The sequence below is a fragment of the Podarcis tiliguerta genome, assembly GCF_965153285.1.
Source record: "Podarcis tiliguerta genome assembly, chromosome: 4".
NCBI lineage: Eukaryota > Metazoa > Chordata > Lepidosauria > Squamata > Lacertidae > Podarcis > Podarcis tiliguerta.
This window is the reverse complement of record NC_139537.1, coordinates 76,975,806-76,995,474: the sequence shown is the minus strand read 5'-3', so window position 1 is coordinate 76,995,474 and position 19,669 is coordinate 76,975,806.

Below are 19,669 nucleotides of genomic sequence, written 5' to 3'. Positions count from 1 at the left end.
CAAGGAACCATTTCCACAAGGTATCTTGTGACATGTAGCTCCACCAGTATTCAGAATGCTTCAGAATGCAATCTAGTCCATGCTTACTTGGAGTTAAGTATTGTTCAATGCACTGGAACTTACTTCTGAGTAGGCATGCATACAAGGCTGCTTAGAGTGTACTTTCCTTTAATGTGTAGCCATTATTTCAAATGCTTTAACATTCCATCACATTTAATAAAACCTGTAAATTCAGCAATTCAGAGTCTTGTTCTGGAAAGCTTAGGAATACTTTCAATTAATCAACATACTTTCAGTGAATTTACTCTGGATTAGAAACTTTCCATTGTTGTTGCATGTGTACCAGTGCACAGAATTATGTCTTGTCACAGAAAAAGCAGTATCTGGCTTTTTTGTGATGCGGCAAAATACACGTGTGCAGAATGGAGAGTTAGGACTGCATAAATCCTCATACTCATGCATGAGAAAACAATCATGAAAACATATGGGGCCCTCAATTAAAACAAATAATCAGCAAATAAATGAAGAGCAGAGCAACTGATACCAGCCAAAATATGAATCAGTCAGATTTTCCATGATTTTCTTACACTTGGGCTGGGAAAACGCTTCAGATTAGCACTGACCCCATGGTGAAATGGTAGCATAGAGATGTTCCTGAGAGATTAATTGTTCCATTTGTTTTGTAAGATTTTATTCTAAGGATGGCATAGAATTCTGTAGTCTGATGACAGCTGCGATTTGTTACAGCTTTTTTGTAACATTGGTTTAAGTGCTAATGCAGGGATCGTCGACCTTCTATACATCCCGCCCACTAATGCATCTTTCTTGATCTTAAAATTTATTTACCGCCCATCAGTGCTCGATGGAAGGAGGATTCAGCTTGTGTTGTAGAACCCCCTACCGCCCACTTAGAATCCTGAAACGCCCACTAGTGGGTGGTAGGGACCAGGTTGACAACCCCTGTTCTAATGTATTGCACGATAGTGATGTCCTTTTGATAATGTTAACTCTTCTCTTCTTTCCCTTTATGGTGGTGGTGGCCCCCAGGGGGAAGGCAATAAGTGCAGAAAGGCTGCACTTCCTCCCTCCCACTTGTTCAGTAAATGAGCCGGGCTGCCCACTGGCTTACTCAGCCAGACTGGGGTCGTAGGCTTCCCCTTACCCCTTACTTGAGAGCCAGTGTGGTGTAGTGGTTCAGAGCAGTGGAATCGTAATCTGGTGAACCGGGTTCGATTCCCCGCTCCTCCACATGCAGCTGCTAGGTGACCTTGGGCTAGTCACACTTCTCTGAAGTCTCTCAGCCCCACTCACCTCACAGAGTGTTTGTTGTGGGGGAGGAAGGGAAAGGAGAATGTTAGCTGCTTTGAGACTCCATAAAAGGGAGTGAAAGGCGGGATATCAAATCCAAACTCTTCTTCTTCTTACCCTCTGTGGGTCCGCCAGCATTGACGACGGGCCAATAAGGATATAGTAACAGAGGGAGAGAGAGATATTGCAATTGCAAGTAAAACAGAAAAAAGAAACAACAATAACTCACATTAACAACCAGAATAATCCAGCAATACTACTGTAAACATATACATTAATACAAGCACTCCATATGTCCAAACAGATATCCAAATGGAATTGATGATTAGAAGATATACGTTCAGATATGGAAAGGGCAGTAAGATCTTGAGACCATTGGGTAATGGGTGGTCTTGAAGCATAAGTCTCTTTACAACCATAAGTGTTTGCAGGATTTACCTTTGTTGTCTTTTTGTCAGCCCCTACATCACAGGAATATAATTTACAAGTGCATTAACATCTGCAGATATCAATGATTTTTACAAAACAAAGCAATAATTTCTGATCAGTTTCTGGCACCTGAGGACACACCTGCATCATATGCCTGAAAGAGACATTATCAGTTCTACATTGCCGCATCTATCTGAACTGCAAATTCATTCTTATTAAGATGCAGTGGAGTTTAATACAGTATACCCAAAATAACCAATGTATGTTGAACCAATTTTTCAATCCAAAGAAACAGTTCATAAAGATGCTAAAGAAACTTTTCATTGATCAGGCTGTGTGGAAAGCTCTAACTCCCTCTAAGATCCTGAATGTCCACTTTACAACATTCCAATAAACATAAGCAATTACTGCCTATTTAACTTTCTGTAGAGGTCAAATTGGGACGCAGGTGGCGCTGTGGTCTAAACCACTGAACCTAGGGCTTGCTAATCGGAATGTCAGCGGTTCGAATCCCTGCGACAGGGTGAGCTCCTGTTGCTTGGTCCCAGCTCCTGCCAACCTAGCAGTTCGAAAGCACGTCAAAGTGCAAGTAGATAAATAGGTACCGTTCTGGCGGGAAGGTAAATGGCGTTTCCTTGTGCTGCTCTGGTTTCACCAGAAGAGGCTTAGTCATGCTGGCCACATGACCTGAAAAACTGTCTGCGGACAAATGTCGGTTCCCTTGGCCAGTAAAGCGAGATGAGCGCTGCAACCCCAGAGTCATTCGCGACTGGACTTAACTGTCAGGGGTCCTTTACCTTTATCTTTTAGAGGTCAAATTATTTTCTCCAGCCACAGAGGGGATGTTGAAGCACTCAGATCTGATGATCCATAAATAAATAAATACCAGAAGGAGCTATAACTGAAGATATTCCCATTCAGTAGGCGGCATCTAAGCTGCAATGTCATATAAACACTTTGGAGGGAGAATAAGAAACATAGTAGAAGTGACATGAGGAGTGAAGACACACTTTAACCAGGCAGTTTCTAGAGGAATAAACTCATCAAAATGCATCTGAGGAATGACAAAAGATCATAGTAAGTTGTTTGCCGCTGGAATACAGCTACATAAAAAAACCCCAACTTTTGCATTTTCTTCTCCTGAGATCCAGCACAATAAGTATTGTATAAAAGAAATTCCCCTCCCCAAAGAATCACACAGCTGCCCATCACGTGTAATTCCAGCCTCAGTCTATCACTAATGGTTATTCCAAGGTTAAAATGGGAAGGTGGCAGAGTAGGATGCCTTGATCGTGTGTGTGTGTGTGTGTGTGTGTGTGTGTGTGTATTCCTTCCCAAAGTGGTTTACAATATCACACAACAAATACATTTTTACCATACCGTTCTGTGGATAACCTAGGTGGAACAATGACCTTACTTAGTGCTTATATTGGCACTGGGGGATATTCACCATTTTTAATGGTTCTATTTGCCCTGGCATTTAATGAGGGCAGCATTCAGACAGCACTTCATTCCATTTTCCTCGTCTTTTGATACTCAGTTTTGGTTTTTTTATGTGATTTTTCACACAACGTAAAAGCCACTTCTCGAACTCTTATCGGAATCTAATGGGTATTTAGTGCTCATTTCCATTCATTGCCTCCAGGAACGATCCATTTGTAACTCAGATAAGCTACAAAATCTTGGGATGAAATCTGGGGTGGTTTTCCACCATCATGGGGGAATCATAGAATCATAGAATCATAGAGTTGGAAGAGACCACAAGGGCCATCGAGTCCAACCCCCTGCCAAGCAGGAAACACCATCAGAGCACTCCTGACATATGGTTGTCAAGCCTCTGCTTAAAGACCTCCAAAGAAGGAGACTCCACCACACTCCTTGGCAGCAAATTCCACTGTCGAACAGCTCTTACTGTCAGGAAGTTCTTCCTAATATTTAGGGGGAATCTTCTTTCTTGTAGTTTGGATCCATTGCTCCGTGTCCGCTTCTCTGGAGCAACAGAAAACAACCTTTTCCCCTCCTCTATGTGAATCATGAGGGAACAGAAGAATACATGCACATAAAGGCTGGGGTGTTGGTGACATGTCCAGAATTCATGACATGCTGTTATGTTGGTGACGTGTCCAATGGTGTCTGCTGTTGTGCGACACCCCCTGGCTACTGTTGTGAATGAAATTCAGTGTGACATGGTGGTATATGAAGCAAAAAGCAACAGTTCCAAGAGGTAAAGCAGTGTAAAATGAACATTAGAAACCGGGACAGAGGTGCTAGCATTAAAACCACAAATGCTTTGAATGCCCCGTAGCAGTGCATTATTACTGTTTATATTGTTTAATTGTTATTGTTGTTTACTGACTGTGTCCTTTTACTGCACTGATGCATTTTTAAAACACCTTTCAGACTCAGAGAGATTGGTTATCTTATCTACAGATTTTTGTGGAATTGGATGGGAAGATAAAAAAATACTTGCAATCAATACTTTTGATCAGTCAATACAATCTACTTTGGATGGACCTGTACTTTTTTTAAAAAAAACAACAACCCCCAAACAATTTTAAATTAAACTACCCAGTAAATCTGCAATGCTAGTTAGTCGCTGCATTGGGTCATGCAGGGGTCGATGACACATTGAAGGGGCAACGTTTATACCACAGTTACTTGGCATACTCCTGGAAATATAATATGCAAATTGAAATGGAAGTCAGATCCTAGCAGAAGTCAAAGTACTTGCTACACCAATTAACCTCCCTCCCTTTCCATTCAAGTAATCATTTATGTCTTAAAAGCATCACAGTTCAAGTGAATGCTTCCTTTGAAAATGGTCTCTAGCTTCATCCCGCCAGTTCAATATCCGTACGTTGTTAATCAGGATTTTATTCACAGCACTGTTTATTTTGCTTTCTCTTCATATGCAGTTCATGCTAGCTGCAAACTCAGAAGAATGTTAATATTATGAGCTTGGGGAAGCTAGTTTTCTGTAGCCAATGCTCTGTACACCCCATGTATATATATGTGTGTGTGTGTAGCGCCAATCATTCTTATCCTTATTTTAGTTCTAATTTTGCATAAGCAGAAAGAGACCACTCAGTCCATCAAGCGATTACAGGTTTCAACTGTCCTTCTTTCACTCAGCTAATTGTCTGATTAAAATAAACATTACACTACCTTAAGCTTGGTGACACTTTGATTAGAATTAAGATCACAGCATCTCCCAATTAAGCAACACAGCCACATTTTTGTTGGGTAAATAATTTTAAGCACATTGCTTGAAGCAAAGGAGATGAATGTTTACAATAACACTCTCAATCCTGGGCACCATTTCGATGAAGAAACCATATGAAGAATTTGTGCAAGAGTTGCTCATTTTAAAACCTGAAAACAGGAAATTTGTGTGTGTGTGTACACGTACGTACGTATGTGTGTACAATCTGGCTTTTTAATTCACAGATTTCAGTAGACAAGTTAAGGATGCACTTTAATCTCTCTTAATATGATCAGTAAATGTGAGACCAGTCGTGGACTGTATCTGGAGGGCAGTACAGTGCAAACACACTGACTAGAGCAGCGGTTCAGCTTGGCTGGTGTGTTTGCCCTTTGCTGACCTTCCCACTACCTCAACCCTCACCCTCCTGGTAAGCAGCAGTGACTCGCATGCTCTGATGTCAGGGGAGCGACTCCACCCCACCCTGCTGTCTGCTACTGTGTGAGACCCAATCATTTACCTGAGCAGTCAGTTCGAAAACAAATGCCTTAAATCTGGGTATGGGAGATCCCAGGTCCCTCTATATGGCCTAAGCCATGCACCTTTCCCCTTCTACATCCTCTTTCCCCCAGGACTCATCCCTCACCAGCCCTGCTTGTAAACCGTCCTTGGATGCTTTTGCCTGGTTGGGATATGGCTTTGAACTCTGCTAATGCTTCTTGCATGCCTGAATGAAGGACAGAGATGGGTGTGTGAGTATATGTAGAAAGCAGCCTACGATACAAAGGTAAACACCACGGCTTAGGCCCTATATACCTGAAGGAGCGTCTCCACACCCATCATTCAGCCTGGACACTGAGATCCAGCTCTGAGGGCCTTCTGCAAGTTCCCTCAGTGAAAGAAGTGAGGTTTCAGGGAACAAGGCAGAGGGCCTTCTTGGTAGTTGTGCCCATCCTGTGGAACACCCTCCCGGCAGATGTCAAGAAAGAAACAACTATCTGACTTTCAGAAGACATCTTAAGGCAGCCCTGTATAGGGAAGTTTTAAAGGTCTGGTGTTTTACTGTGGTTTTGTAATTTGTTGGAAGCCGCCCAGAGTGGCTGGGGCAACCCAGTCAGATGGGCAGCATATAAATTGTTATTATTATTTCTCACCATTTCCACTTTTCCCTCGCCCAGCAATGCTATGTGGTCCTCCCAAAGGTTCCCCAGAAGCGAAAGCAGATTCCTCATTCCTGCCATCTACTAGGACCCTGGAAATATACTATCTCTGGCCAAATAATCAGCTGGTAGGGGAAGGATTTGGGAGGCTAGACTGCCATCTGAAGAGGCAGTCATCATAGCTGTCAGTATTGGGGGCTCCAAGCACACAGTTCTAGAGGGGGCTGGGAATTGCATGCCAACCACCTCTTTGCTTGCATGATTCCCCTTCCAGCTGAGATGCCTTTTAGCTGGATCAAAGGAAAGACCACAACCCAATACACAAAACCCTGTTGTCACGAACCAGCCTTAAGCATGGCTAATGCCGTGCTGGATTGTGTCCAAAATGTCATTATGGTGGAAGAATCTTAGCTTTCAGGTTATACTGAGGACTTGATCTTACAGTATTGCTGGCAAATGCTTTCTAAACCCCAGTAGCAGAAACTTTGTGGGTACACCCTTCTCATCTCTTGGTGCTTCTGCCTAGTGTCCTGTACTTGCTTGCGCCTTTGCTTTCTGCTGCCCTCCCTACCCCATTTCATTTCACCAGGGGACCATAGCTAGAAATACTTTGCCTAGTTGTAAAATAGAAATGTTATGGGCAATGTTCCTAACCTTCTCTAGAATAAAATGGAGCTACTGTATGGCTGCCTATATGGGGGGAAATGCCTTTTGTGAGCTGGCCTCTTTTGTTTAAACAAAAGGAGGAGAATGAAATATGCTATAGAATACTCAAGCAGATGCTTGCCATTATATTAACACATGTATTATGGTGTATCATGTAATGGTATACTGTGGGGAATAGTAATGAATAGCTTGGAGCACAATAATGTGCATTGTTGATGTTTGTTAAAATAAAGATATTCAATTTATAATAAAAGGGATTAAAAGCTTAATTCATGACTATGTTAATATTTGTCTGCGAGTACACAGATAAATGGTAACGTACCTTATCACATTAAACACCTGCACGTACAAGTTGCTCTGCTGAGATCTCCATGGGATTGTATGTTTCACAGAGCTTAAACTTTCATTTCCCAAAATAATGATATCATTCATTTACAGATATAGATAGGCTCTCCTTACTCTAATGCTATCCTGAAATGAGTATTGTTACTTCAACCAGGGGGAAAAAGAGAGGTTTAATTACCACAGTGATTTCCCACTGCATCCATCTGATGATATTTGTGTATATAATTTATATACTTCTGCAACAAATCTGATTGCATGACAGACGTGAATTAAGACTTTTTTTCCTTAAAAAAAAGGGGGGGGAAAGAAAAATGTGTGACTGCTGTTAAAGGTAAAAATGGATCTTACTACCATGGAAGAGGTGGCGTGTAACACAGATCTCATCTTAATACTAATCTCCGAGTGTCTCCCACTTTCCCCATCAGCCATTGCTTGTGCTTAACAGAAAATAATGCAATTTGTGAAGGAAATGCATAATTAGGGAGCATGATTGATGTCCAAACTATTTCATTGTTTCGCTCTGCTGTGCAAGCGTTTACAGGAATGTTAGGTGCCTGTGCAGACTCTATTTGGAATGTTCCAGAGGACACAATGCCAATTGAAACCCCTGGTATGTCCCTTTCATTGCTAAATCAGATGGCAGCCAAATCATTGTCAAGAATTTTCATGGTGAGACCTTAAAAGCATCTTTGTAAACTGCGTAGGAAATTTGTAAAAAAAAAAAAAAATTAGGGCAGCAAAATGAGAGCCACTGGAGCCAGTTTATACATGGACACAATTCGGTATTAAAAACTGCCCGAGGTGGCAGACAATACAGAAGAATTGCTGTTAATTTTCTAGGAAAAGAAATTGGGTTCATATTTGTTATTTCAAGGGCGACTGTGTCAGTTTGTAGTGAATTTTGGGGAAGCTATTTCCTTCTCCTTTTTTTTTGCGCAATCTTTACTTCAGCTCAGTGTGTGTGTTTCAGAATATGCTGATTGTTTTAAGCTAAAATGTGTGGTGTAGTGAGAGTATACTAAGCAGCTGCAGCCAAACGTGCAACATATGCTTATCTTCCACTATTATATAAAAATACTGCTTTTAATTTGGCCGTGTGCAAAAGAGAACAGGGCTCCAGAGTCATAACAATCTGCATTTCTGAAATTCCCTTTTCAGTGGGTGTAGATTGTCATGCGAACTATACCTTCTGAAATTCTTTCTCCCACACCACCATTAAAGGTGCAGGAGTCCTGTCCTCTGTCTCACCTGGCTACCATGTTTGATTTAATAATTAAGAATTCATCAGTCCTCATCACAAACTGAAGCCTAAGTGTATAAAAACAACAGCATCATCTGAGTGTTGTTTGCCAATTCTGCAAAATGACAGCAGTTCTTTTTCCGCAGAACATGTTGGTACTTGTGATCTCCAAATAAAAACCTCACCAAAGAACTACTCTGAGGCTGGGATCCAAAAGCTCTACAGATTAACTCTGAGCAGGGCTTTCAGTGTGGCTGCCCCTGTTCTGTCGAAGAGCATTGTATCAGGATAGGGCAGGCAACCTGCATTTTCCGGACACAATGGACAGCAAGTTGTTTTGTTTCAACAAGCTTCCTCAGGTGGATAAATGCATCTCTGACACGAGTGTCTGCATTGTATTATCTTAAAACCCAACTTTCTGTGTTGCTTTAAACTTTTTAAAAATTATTATTATTTTTTACTAGTTTTCATTATATCTGACACATCGGCTTGGAGCATATGTGGACGTTGATTAATGAGTGAAATTAATTGAATAATCAGACAAGGGTTTTTTCTGATTTCTTGTCCTGCTGTAGCCCTAACACATCCTTGGAAAATGTAATGTTGAGGTCATAGATGCATGAGCTGAAGCAAAGGAGAGGATTCCACCCACCCCACCCCTTGTGTGTACACCAATCTTTGCTGAAACCAAACTTGCAAAAGTCAGAAAGTTCAGCCTGATTGTTGTTGTTTTTAGATGAGGGTGGGTGAGGCGTTCAAGAGAGTTCATTGCACTAAAGTCCAATGTGCTCGATAACTGTTTGGGCTTGTAACAGGAGCCTCCCAATCCCTCTTGCTGTTCTGGCTTCTGAGATTCAGAATATTTTTTTTTCTTGTTTTCCTCCTCCAAAAACTAGGTGCGTCTTATGGTCTGGTGCGTCTTATAGAGCAAAAAATACAGTACATATAGAATCAAAGAATTGTAGAGCTGGAAGAGACCCTGGGGATAATCCAGTCCAACCCCGTGCAATGGACGAATATGCAGTTGTCCCATACAAGGATCGAACCTGCAACTTTGGCATTATCAGCACCACACTCTAACCAACTGAGCTATCCAGGGTTTATAGCCTTTTTTCTTTTTTTAACAGTTAACTATTTAGTCTTACTTTAAAAAAAAAAAATCTGAACTGCATACAGAAAGGGGTGGAAATATTTTGTTTTTAGTCTCATATGAAAAATCAGCATCACAGTCATGGTCCTATCACAGTTGTAGAGAAAATAGCCTGAGTATAATGAAACATGCACTCTGAAACCATTGACTTTGATATATCGTTGTCCTTACTCTAATAGGCCTCCAAACACATTGACTTTAATCCGATCATGAGTTTCTAATGTAGATTTTACATTATTACATCCTTCTTCCCCAATAATGCACTTTTTTTTTGAACTTCTCAATGACAGTCAGCCTCTTTAATCCCTTCTCTGTTGGCTTACAGTTTAAAAGCAAAGTACAGTTTATTAATTGAATCTTCCTTTTAATACCTCATTTACTTTTTTAAAATGCAGAAGCTATATTTTCAGCCCAAAGGCAGTCTTTATGTTCAAAGCTTATCTTTTTTTTTTTTTTAGTGTGTTGTTTGATTGTTCTCTTCCATATAACCACGAAGAGATTGTAACCTTTCTAGATTTTGGGTGATTATTACCATGCTTTAATATACGTGTCCCATCAGTGAGATTTTAGAGGCTGCTGTTAAAAGAAGATTAGTTATATCTGAGCTAAAATAAGAGTTCATTTATTGATAAAATAAGCAGTATTTTATTATTAAATAAAAAGCACCAGACCCCTAAAGCCAGAAATGATTAAGTAGGATGGATGCTTCTTCTTATGAGAAAAAGCAGCTCAGAGGCAGGGATGCCAACCTTCAGCTTGTGGTTGGAAAAGCAAGATACCATTATTTGTCACACAGTGCAGAGTTAAACTGTGGGATGCACTCCCAGAGAAGGCAGTGGTGTCCACTAGGTTGGATGATTTAAAAAAAGGATTAGACAAATTCATGGAAAATAAAGGTATCTAGCTACAGTGGAACCTCGGGTTGCAGACGTAATCCGTGACAGAGGCACGTCTGCAACCCACAGTGTTTGTAACCTGCCATGCCGTGTCTATGCATGCACGTGATGCGATTTGGTGCTTCTGAGCATGCGCGAGCGGTGAAACCCGGAAGTAACCCTTTCGGATAAAAGGATGTCATATAGAGGAGGGAGAAAGGTTGTTTTCTGCTGCTCCAGAGAAGCGGACACAGAGCAATGGATCCAAACTACAAGAAAGAAGATTCCACCTAAACATTAGGAAGAACTTCCTGACAGTAAGAGCTGTTCGACAGTGGAATTTGCTGCCAAGGAGTGTGGTGGAGTCTCCTTCTTTGGAGGTCTTTAAGCAGAGGCTTGACAACCATATGTCAGGAGTGGTCTGATGGTGTTTCCTGCTTGGCAGGGGGTTGGACTCGACGGCCCTTGTGGTCTATTCCAACTCTATGATTCTATGATTCTATGGTTTTCCCGCAGTCCGCAACCTGAAAACACGTAACCCGAAGTGTTTGTAACTCGAGGTACCACTGTACTAGGCATGATGGCTGTTGCTTTACAACCGCCTGACTAGGAACACCAGCTTCCAGAAACTGCAGGAAGGAAGAGCGCTATTGTGTGCGATTCCTGCTTGCAGGTTTCCCAGAGGCCTCTTTGTTGGCCACTGTGGGAACAGGATACTGGGCTAGGTGAGCCATTGGCCTGATCCAGCAGGCTGTTGTGTTCTTATGTAATGCCATTCACAGATCACATAAAGAAAGCCAGAAAAGCAGCCGCCTCACTTTGACTGTAACGTCGCCCCGTCCTGATATTTACAGCAAAATACCAAAACAAACAAAAAGTTTGCCAACCCCAGTAAAAGAAGAGAAGCAGAAATACTCAAAAAGTTCTACAGCTTTGGTGTCTGAGCTGGCCTACCTCATGGGACTGTGCAAAGCTGAAAAGGGGAAGGAGGACACAGTCTACATAGAGTTGAGATCATGGGAGAAAAACCAAGATGCAAATACATCTTGAAGGAGAGGGAGAGAATACATTTTATTATTGTATTAGTGTATATATTTTTTCTGTGGTTGATATGACCTTGATGGTTAAATAATTCTAAATGTTTTAAAACACACAATAATTGTAAAATGTTTTAAAACAGTTTTTTATTTGTTGCATAAACAAATAAGGGTTAAGTGGGTACTTTATTGATATAGATATAGATGAGGGAAGAAATCCTAGACCTTATCCAAGCTCTGATCAACTTAATTGAAAGCCTTCAAAATACAGAGATGAGTGACTGACAAACTTAAGCTACCAAGTGTCTCAACAGCATTGATTTCATTGTTTCTTGAACCCAAAAAGGGAGGAAGACAGGTGGGTAGTGTTGATAGATCGTGAAGCTGAGGCTCCAATACTTTGGCCACCTCATGAGAAGAGAAAACTCCCTGGAAAAGACCCTGATGTTGGGAAAGATGGAGGGCACAAGGAGAAGAGGACGACAGAGGACGAGATGGTTAGACAGTGTTCTCGAAGCTACAAACATGAATCTGACCAAACTGCGGGTGGCAGTGGAAGACAGAAGTGCCTGGCGTGCTCTGGTCCATGGGGTCACGAAGAGTCGGACACGACTGAACGACTAAACAACAACAAGTGTTGTCATATAGTTTAGCCAGTAGGTGGTGCTGGACTTAGTTGTAGCTGGATGGAGACAGGGACATCCATTATTGTATGGTTCTCCTCAGACAGAGAGACACTAATGCTAGCCTCTTGACTAGTGTGCCCTCTAAGCCTTCTATGACTCAGAGCAGCAGGGAATAAAACGTGGTCAAGTTATGGCATAGCTGTCAATTTACAGATTTGAAAATAAGGGACCAGAAGCCTTGAAAATAAGGGACCTGCAGCCTCACCTGTTCCAGGCACTCCAGTCTTCCTGTCCTCCTGCAGTCTGGTCAAACTCATGCTGGTAGCTTCGAGAACACTGTCCAACCAACTTTGTAACCAGAGGTTCAGCTGAATAGAATCTGAATCGCATGTATCACAAGGCCTATGCAGCCTCAACTTAAGATGGCTCCCCGGCCTGGCTTTGCACTGCAAAGTTTGCAGCAGCATGTGCAACAAAATGGCGTCTAGCATTCAAAATCCCCCTCAGCTTGCATTAACTAGCCACACACAAGGCATGCAAGCTCCACCCCCCCAGTCGTTCTTAGACTTCTTATTGGGTGAGCAACACAGCCAAGCAACACAGTTGGAGCCTCCCTCCTCCCTAGCCAGCAGGGAGGGAGGGAGAGGAGCTGCTTTCTTTGAAATTTAAGGGACATCATTTAAGGGACATCCATCAATAAGGGACAGCGGCGGGACATGGCGCTGGAATAAGGGACTGTCCCTTCAAATAAGGGACACTTGACAGCTATGAGTTATGGCAAATATTTTTTGGGTTTTTTTGTTAGCATATACTTGGCCCTGTTTCTGTATAACAAGAGTTATTGAATGTCTGCTTATGGATTGGCACATTACTATATGTCCTAGGGGTAAATTAATATTCTAGCTAAATAAAAGTAAGACATAATTTGGGAAACAGCATAAATCCAGACCTGTAAAAAAAATGAATAGAAAATAGCAGTCTATTGCACATATTGACTGAGCTTAAAACAGGGGTAGGCAACCTAAGGCCCATGGGTCAGATGCGGCCCAATCGCCTTCTCAATTCAGCCCACGGACGGTCTGGTAATCAGCATGTTTTTACATGAGTAGAATGTGTCCTTTCATTTAAAATGCATTTCTGGGTTATTTGTGGGGCCTGCCTGGTGTTTTTACATGAGTAGAATGTGTGCTTTTATTTAAAATGCATCTCTGGGTTATTTCTGGGGCATAGCAATTTGTTCATTCCCACCCCCCACCCCCCAAAATAGTCTGGCCCACCACATGGTCTGAGGGACAGTGGACCAGCCCACAGCTGAAAAAGGTTGCTGACCCCTGGCATAAAATGTTAAATACTATGAGTCAAGAGCTGCAAAAGTCAATAGATTTATTTACTTATTTAAGGAAGAAGTTTCTTTGGTGTATAATGACTTGACAATCCCTTGTGCAGCAGGCATTAGCGCCAGCAATTTGTTCAAAGTTTTCAAGTTAACAAAATGAACTAGTTAGTATGCAGATTAAACACAGGAGGGGGCAGGAAGGGAAGTGATTAATTAAAGTCTTATTAGAACAGTTGCCAAGTCATCACTAGTATAGACATAGATTTCTGCCAGGAAAGCAGATAGGAGTTGAAATGATAAACACTGGATAGGTGACAATCTGGAATGCATAACATTTTGTCCTAATGTAGGCTGGGCATCAAGAAATTACAGTACCTTGAGAAATATATTGAAAACAGTTCTGTATGGGACTTGCTGAAATGTCTATTGCTGGTGCAGAACTTATTATTTTTGGTTAACGTTTTGTGGGGGAGAGAATGTTTTTTTGTTGATTGGTCAGTTGTTTGCTTGGTGTCTGAAATATAGTTATTTACTTAATTATTAATTATTATTATTTTAAAAAAACTAATATCAGAAGTGCCACTGTAATGTCTAAAAACATTTTATGTATGTTCTGTGCTGTATAATCTTGAAGCAAAGCAGGTGCAAAGCAGAAACTAGGATAGAAAAGCTAGGAGCCAAATGGTTTCCGGGGCCTGGTTGTGGGCTCCGCAGGGGAGTGGAGAGGTCAGCAAATTTTTTTATTTTGATAAGCATTAACTAATACGTGATTCACATAAGTGACACATTGTTAATATCACATTTTTAGCAGAAATTGTTAATGTTTAATTGGGTGTTTACAATTAAAATATTTGTACCATACTCCAGTTTTCAAAACACTCTACTCTTTATTGTAAAAACTCCTTAACATATTGTCTATCCTTAACATATACAGTGGTACCTCGGGTTAAGAACTTAATTCGTTCTGGATGTCCGTTCTTAACCTGAAACTGTTCTTAACCTGAAGCACCACTTTAGCTAATGGGGCTTTCTGCTGCCACCGCGCCGCCAGAGCATGATTTCTGTTCTCATCCTGAAGCAAAGTTCTTAACCCGAGGTACTATTTCTGGGTTAGCGGAGTCTGTAACCTGAAGCATCTGTAACCTGAAGCGTCTGTAACCCGAGGTACCACTGTACTTTGAGGCTTCAAAGAACATACATTTCAGTAACCCTTGAGTGTCAGGTAGGTGCAAAATATGGCACTCAGGCTTTTGGAGGTGCTCGCAAATGAAGAATCTTTAGGCGCAAAATTCTCCTGGCTAATTTTGAACCCTGTGCAAAGGGTTATTAACATAAAAGGCTTAAGGCAGCTCAACAGCTATACATACTGATGATTTCTCTCTTGCTGTCTCAGGGTTTTCTTTGCAAAACTTTTTTTTTAAGGTTTCAAGATGAATAAATTACTAAAAATGTCCATAAAAAGGTAAAGGGACCCCTGACCATTAGGTCCAGTTGTGACTGACTCTGGGGTTGCGGCGCTCATCTAGCTTTATTGGCTGAGGGAGCCGGCGTTTGTATGCAGACAGCTTCCAGGCCATGTGGCCAGCATGACTAAGCTGCTTCTGGCGAACCAGAGCAGCGCACGGAAACGCCGTTTACCTTCCCGCCGGAGTGGTACCTATTTGCACTTTGATGTGCTTTCGAACTGCTAGGTTGGCAGGAGCAGGGACCAAGCAACAGGAGCTCACCCTGTTGTGGGGATTCGAACCGCCGACCTTCCGATCGGCAAGTCCTAGGCTCTGTGGTTTAATCCACAGCCCAGAGAATATTGAGGATGGGGACAGGCATCATGCTTTACATTAAATGGAGATGACTAACATAGGTGTGATTCCCCCCCCCCTTACATTAATCATACTTCAATTAGACCCATTGACATTAACAGACATGCTTACCTTAGGTCCATTAATCTCAATGGGGCTGCTTTGAGTGGAACTGAGTTGGAGACAACCCACTGAGTCTCAGCAGGATTTAGTGCCTGTATAAGCCAGCAGTCTTTCATAGCCCCAAATCTCCAAGAGCAATAGGAACTGCCTCTCTGGTGTCTTCCAGATGCCTTGTAGATTGATCATTTATCCTGACTTGTTTGTACAGTACAGAGATTAGATGATGTTGGCTATTTAATGAGCAGTCGTTCCGATCTGTTTGTGGGGAGGTTAAATGCATTCGCGTCAAAGGAAGTTTCATCCCACACTTTCCAGGAAACTTCCCCTTATGAGGGGGGGGGAGGTCGGATTTTGTGAGGGAAGCAGGTTTCTTTTGCCAGCATGTCCAATCAGCTTCACTTGTGCAGCCTGAATTCGCTGGGATGGGACTGAACCCTCTCAAAAATAGTCTGAAAGTGTCCCCTGAAGGTAGGGAATCTCCAACCTCAGTGTTGGAGATCAAATGTTGGATTCCCCAGTGCTGCTGCTGCTGGGGCAACTTCACTACCCAATAGCCTGCCAGTGGAGGAGCACCAATGTCAGTAGGGCACAAAATGGGGTGGACTGGGTCGCAATGGGGGTGAAGCAGGGGAAAGTTTGGATCCAAACCAGGGGGTAGTGGGGTGCGGGATGGTGCCAACTTAGAAGCTGGTGTGGTTCAGTCCCATTGGTGACAGTAGGAGGGGAGCTGTAATTTTTTTTCCAGTGGAAAAGGATGGAACAAGTGGTCTCGCTTCTACCCTGCTAAAGTGAGTCTGTCAGGGTACTGGCTGATAGCTTTGGGTCCTGCTGCCATATGAGGTTTGCAGCCTCCGGGCTCTTCGGTGCCGCAAAACTCATTTTTGTTACAACAGACCAACATGGAAAGTGTATTTTGTAATGCGTTTGGCCAATAGCATCTTTATATTTGTGCACCCTTGAGATTTCACCTCTTGCCCCCCTTTCCTCCTTTGGTTTCTCTTGCCGGTTTTTAAGCTACGTCCAAAATATGATATTTTGGCTGAATTAAATTCCTTTATTTAATATTTTCTTTTAAACGGGGGAAGAAGGGCACGGGAGAGGAAAGATGTCCACATTTGAAACCGATCCTAATGACATGATTTACAACTCTTCCAGAGGGCCCCATTTGTAGAATAATTTTAGATCTTCCTCTGGAAAGGGGAAAAATTATATATATATATATTTAAAAGATAAGTACTGTGCGCTTTCTCTTTCAGGAAGATCGGTTTCTTTTTTTCATTCGTACAGAATGACTTTTTCTTTAAACACTGAGACTTTTGTTATGTTAATCAGGCAGGGAACATTTCCAATTCAATTTTACCTGAGCGCTGGTCAGCTATAGTTTCCTTTGTTTGATGTCCCTTGGGCTCTCCCTTGTCTTTTAAACTGTAATTTAGTTGGAGCTGCTGTCAATTTACTCCGTCCATTACATTTAGAGTGATATTTCAGACATTGTATTCTATTCAGGCCTAGAGAAATTCCCTGACCCAAAATGAAATATGCAGCTGAAAAACCTTCAGGGATCTAGAAGTGCAAGCTGTACGCAATTCTACATACATACAAACACACACACACACACACACACACACACACCCTATTCTGAACTGTAGCTTTTGCAGTCTAGCCAGTCCTCCCCCACCCACACATTAAAAACAAAATTAACAATAGATATTTACGTTCAACAGAGGAGCCACAGAAAAAGCAATTAATTAACAATTTCAATGAGCTGGACAAGTCCAGGCTGGCCAAGCAGCCAAGCTTCTATTCTGTTCCATCCTGCTGTTGTAGCAAGGAGATGTTAAAACTCTGCTACTGTGGTAACAGAACACAACAACCCCGACCTTAAAAAGGCTTCCTCCCTACAAACACACACACACACACACACTTTTTTTTTATCACAATTGCCAGCTGTCATGGAGTTCAACAAATAGAGCAATTTTCCTACCCTTAGTCCATACCAGCAAGTTCCCAAATCTTCACTACACCAGGTGGGATATTGTTGCTTTAGCAGGTCTCCTGCTATGGGATGGGGGAATAAAAACAGATGGCTGCTCTGAAGCTTTTAACTCTTGAGCTGGTGGCGCTTGCAGAAGGAGTCATTGGGGATCCTGCAACCCTTCTGGCAAGATAGTGGCAGCATAAGGGCCCACTGCTTCTCAGCTTCTTCGCTGCAAGTCTCTACCTATGTAGCATGGGATACTAAGGGTGTAAACTGGGTGCCAACAGAGTGCCAAAGAAGGTGTTTCTCCTCCTTTCTTCCCATTCCAACAAACTAAAAAGGCAAATGTGATTTAAAAAAATAAATAAATTCAGAGGGACCAAGTATTCTGCTTTCAAGTACAGTGGTACCTCGGGTTAAGAACTTAATTCATTCTGGAGGTCCATTCTTAACCTGAAACTGTTCTTAACCTGAGGTACCCCTTTAGCTAATGGGGCCTCCCGCTGCCGCCGCGCGATTCCTGTTCTCATCCTGAAGCAAAGTTCTTAACCTGAGGTACTATTTCTGGGTTAGCAGAGTCTGTAACCTGAAGCGCCTGTAACCTGAAGCATCTGTAACCCGAGGTACCACTGTATATCATGCCATGGTGGTGTATCTCCACCAAAATAGCAAGTGCCTTCTCAGAGTAAATAAGAAAATGGTAGCTTGCACACAGTGCAATGACAAGAGTCTGCGCTCCCTGACCACGCACCCAGAGCCTACAGGCTTAGAGCCTTTACAACGGGGCAGGGTTTACAGTCATAATCCTGCTTCCCCCTATATATGTATTATTAACTGTCTGCACATTCAATCCTGAGAGGTGTGTTTATGGGAGTTTCTGATAGGGGCAATACTGGAGCATCAGACCCAAACCAGCAAGAGTTTCAGGTGGGCCCAGTAGCCACCTCTATCCCAGGCTACCAACAAATCACCAACTGTCATGGACGCGTTAGTTGAGATTTCTGTATTGCAGGGGGTTGTACTAGAATTACCCTCAGGGTGCCTTCCTACTCTATAACTCTATGATAGGTTGTATCTAGCACTGCCTTTCTGCTCACAAAACAGCGTGCAACAAAACTTTCCTCTTCTCGCTTCTCCCCTGCATCCCTTCAAAATCTGCGCCACAGGGTTGGAGGATATCTGGAGCATATTTTGGAGATGCGTGGGGAGAGGAAGAGGAATTCGCACTGCATGAGTAGAACAACTATTGCAAAGCGTTAAACACAACCCAGAGCAAGCAAGACTTGTAACCCAACATCAGGGGGATTCCTTGAATGAGTAGTGAAAGCAACCTTTGCCACTCTGAGGTGTGAATATCAGTCCCCTCCAGGGAAACAAACAAAAGAGAAATAAAGTTTATCTTTAGGGGGTGGGGGGCATACGGAAATGTGAAAAATATAGTTGCACACGCTTGAATTCTGAACCTATCTACTCGGAATGCATATCCTGCAAAATTCAAAGCTATTTAAGTCAATAATTTGATTACAGTGGAGGAGCATGAGGCAGGAATTTCGTGAGATGTTAGCACCTAAAATGATGTTTGGGGCAAAATAAAAAAGGTAAAGGTAAAGGTACCCCTGCCCGTACGGGCCAGTCTTGGCAGACTCTAGGGTTGTGCGCTCATCTCACTCTAGAGGCCGGGAGCCAGCGCTGTCCGCAGACACTTCCGGGTCACGTGGCCAGCGTGACAAGCTGCATCTGGCGAGCCAGCGCAGCACACGGAACGCCGTTTACCTTCCCGCTAGTAAGCGGTCCCTATTTATCTACTTGCACCCAAGGTGCTTTCGAACTGCTAGGTTGGCAGGCGCTGGAACCGAGCGACGGGAGAGCACCCCGCCGCGGGGATTCGAACCGCCGACCTTTCGATCAGCAAGTCCTAGGCGCTGAGGCTTTTACCCACAGTGCCACCCGGGTCCCTTGGGGCAAAATACTAGCCATCAAATGCTGCTGTGCTCATGTTCAGTTCACAGTTCCTCAACGGATCACCTGTTAGACCAGTTGCCCAGTATGTGGAACCCTGAATGCGTACCTTTAAACAAAACCAAACATGCCTAATGCTGTGTTCAAGCTGGACCACAAGCTGAAGATAAAGGGCAGTAAGGAAAAGTATATTGTAAACATATGAGCATGGCTTGTATCATTTGTTCATGATGCTACAGCACTCTTAAACATACTCCCACTGACACTGGGCTTCAATATTCAGTCTTTTGGGGTGCTGTTGTGACTGCCTTCAGCACAAGCATAAACTCAGTAGTTTTATAGGTGCCGGGTACTTCTTGCAGCTCTTGGTACCTTCCTCTAGGTTTGCCTGCTTTACATTCATGCATGTATATTTCGCATGGCCATATGTGTACTG